This window comes from Poromitra crassiceps (genome assembly GCF_964638095.1).
Source record: "Poromitra crassiceps genome assembly, chromosome: 28".
NCBI lineage: Eukaryota > Metazoa > Chordata > Actinopteri > Beryciformes > Melamphaidae > Poromitra > Poromitra crassiceps.
In genome coordinates this window covers 6,642,379-6,645,750 of record NC_139651.1, presented here as the reverse complement: position 1 = coordinate 6,645,750, position 3,372 = coordinate 6,642,379, and the positions used below count along the sequence as shown (strand labels likewise).

Genomic DNA, 3,372 nt, shown 5'->3' with positions numbered 1-3,372 from the left:
CATCCCCTGGAAATGTGATCAGTTGAATAAGGTTAGGCGCACGCACGCACACACACACACACACGATTCTTTACACAGTCTGTAAGTCCTTGTCCTGATTTTCCCACTGGGGATTCAATGTACGATATAAGCACTGTGAGCATGTGTGTGTGCGTGTGAGTGAGTGTGTGACCGTGTGTGTGTGTGTGTGCGTGTGTGAGTGAGTGTGTGACCATGTGTGTGCGTGATTGTGTGTGAGTGTGTGTGTGCGTGTGTGCGTGTGAGCGTGTGTGTGTGTGTACTCTATATGATTCACACAGTAGCGTATGTGGCAAAGTCGAGGCCCACCTCTCTTAAGATGTCTGAGCACCTCAGGGGCTCAATATAATACTGTTGTTTCCTGCTTATTTTCTATGAATGTTCCATTCCCAGTAGTGTGCTTCCATCCAATATAATGCTGTTTATTGTGCTAGAAGGACAAAATATATTTGTTTTTGCCTTCTGAAGAATGTGTTCTGTGTCTCCGCGCACTCAAGGTTGTGCACTGAATACAGTCTAACTGCTCTGACACACAGAGGTCTGCAACAAGTCAAACTGATGTTTCGTGAACTGATCGGCTGATCTAGGCCATCTTTAGCAACTCTGAAATATATCAAAAATAACATTTGAGTATAATTATCTTTCTTGATACAATTACAGATGTAACATAATTAGCTTTAGCCGCAAGTGCATCTAGCTAAACTAGAAATAGATAGATAGATAGATAGATAGATAGATAGATAGATAGATAGATAGAGAAAAGGGTTGGACTGGAATGTTTGCAACATTGGCTCAACATGTTTTTTTTTGTCTTATTATTTCACCCATATTTAAGAGCATATGAAATGTATATACCACAAGTATTTGGGTCTGCCACTGTCAGCTGAGTGGGGGACAACTAATTATGACCAAAACAGGCAGGTTTTTGATTACTCAACTCCAATCTGATCATTAGAGGTGGTTATTATAACAAGCGTGAAAACGTATTATTTAGAACCGACAATATTTTTGTCTTGGAATTGAAATTGGCATCATTAACACTAATGCTACTAACATTTACTGTAATGTGGTAACATACAACTCAAACTATTGTGGGGGGGAAAAATAACCAGACAAATTGCATTACATAGTTTTTTTTAATATCCCTGGTTGTGTGTATTGCTAAAGATCATCGCCATTTTATTTTCTAATGGTTGCCAGGCAGACTAGAGAGAGGGTGTGATCAATGAAAAAGATACAAGAAGTGATTGGATGTTTTCTTAATAGCATCATTTGGCTTCATTCATCAGCACTGAGACCACACAAACTGAACCACACTCAATGAGAATCAGACCTTTTTTTCCCCAGTCTTCAATTTAATTTATTACATAATGAGTCATAAACGTCACAAAATACACTTGAGAAGCTGGTGCACAAAGATGCAGTAAAAAATGTAAAACGTAAAAAAGCAACTTTAGATTACCGGTAGTCAGCAATGTCGATCTTCCACAAACATTCATTGGGTGCTTTTACTCGTTTGCTTTGCAAGTTATCAAAGTTGGGGGAAAAGTAGTCACTGAAAAAAATAAGTAACTTTACGCTGTAAAACGGTTATCCAGTCTCTCTGAATCGGACCGCCATGGCGTAGGGTTTGGGGGTCTGGATCACCCCATAGATCGGTGTGTAGTCGGGTTGTCCTGCATCCTCTGGCCAGGTGAACTGGAACCTCCTCAGCAGAGACACCAGGATCAGGAAGAGCTCCATACGAGCGAGGCCTTCTCCAAGACACATACGGGGACCTGCAGAGAAAGGCATGAAGGCCTCTGGCTTGACAAACTCTCCCTGGTCATTGAGGAAGTTTTCAGGGTTGAATTCGTGTGGGAATTCCCACTGTCCCTCCTCATGCAGCACCGAGGACAGGTTTGGAATGACAATGGTTCCCCTGGGTATGGAGTATCCCATGAGCTCTGTGTCGTTAGTGGTGCAGTGGAAGACACTGAGAGGAACGGTGTCAGCTACCCTCTGGACCTCATGGATCACAGCCTGCATGTAGGGCAACTGGTGTCTGTCTTCAAAAGTGGCTTGAGCCTTGCCATCCAAGACCTTGTCTATTTCCTGCTGGCAACGCTCCTGTATCTGTGGATGGGTCGACAGGTAGAGGAAGGCAGTGTGCAGGGTGTTGGCGGTGGTGTCAGTCCCAGCACCGTTAAGATCCAGAAGATATGAATAAAGTTGATCTTCTGAAAATGATGAGCCGTCATCTCCTCTCTTCTCCAGTTCATCCAGGTAGCAGTCTATGAAATGTCGTGGTTTACCAGGAACCCTGGTCTTTTTGTTCTCAGCCACCAGCTCCATGTTTTTTTCCTGGGCAATCTTCAAAAGCTTGAAGGCTTTCTGGAAGGGTAATGGCAGCTTGCGCACCATTGGAATACAGTTATAAATCATCCCCCAGTATGACTGGAATATCTTGGAGAGGTCTTTGAAAATGCCAATAAACAGCTTGAGGAAGTCATGGTCATAGTCATGCTGGGTATCAAACAGGACTTGGCAGATGATGCTAGAAGCTACCTTATGGAACAATATTTGAGGATTCATGGTTTTACCAACACTCTCCTCCAGGACCTTCATCAGGCGTTGTATCTCTCTCAGAATCCTCTCCTCCATGGACTTCTTCCCCATACCAAAGTTTTTCAGGGTCATCAGACCAAAGCGTCGTTGCTCCCTCCAACAAGGCCCATAATCTGCTGGAACGATTCCTGGAGCATGAGCTTTCCGTTGTAGGGCATGATTGCCCATGAGGTCTTGTGCTCTTCCAGAGAAGTCTGCGGCCTTGGTGACCAGAGCTTCTTTTATGGCCTGCAGCCCATTGAGGATGACCACTGGCCTGGAGCCGAATAAGAACAGACTGTAGACGTTACCATATTGTTTGGCCAGCCTCTCCAGATCTGCAATGGGACCCTCCAGACTGAGCTGCAGCAAGTTTCCTAGGATGGGGATGGGTCGCGGGCCTGGAGGGAAGTTTTTAGTCCTGCGGTTCTGAAAGAGGAACAGGAGAAGAAATCCAGCCACCCATACTAGAACCAGAGATCCAAGCATGACTGAATGGTGACTGATTTAGTTGTGTGTTGCTCCCACTCTTCCATGCATATATATATACTCTGCCTCTCTAACACATTGATCACATTAGCTTCATAATCACACACAACCTTTGGATTGTCCTGGTCATGAGTGACCATTCTTGGATGGAAAGTATGGACCCTACAACACGTAGGTTATCTCAGCTACCATCAAGCACAATATCTACTGTCTGTACTGTGCATTACAATCAGGGGTGTAGTGGAGGATAAACACAAGTACAACAGTTTACCCACCCCT

General features: G+C 44.2%; 1 pseudogene across 1 annotated transcript; it reads right to left on the bottom strand.

Moving 5' to 3' along the window:
• Window positions 1-1,608: 1,608 nt before the first annotated feature.
• Window positions 1,609-3,093, bottom strand: LOC310799862 (cytochrome P450 2F2 pseudogene; annotated as a pseudogene). The gene has a single exon. The product of its transcript is annotated as a cytochrome P450 2F2 pseudogene (transcript).
• Window positions 3,094-3,372: the final 279 nt, after the last annotated feature.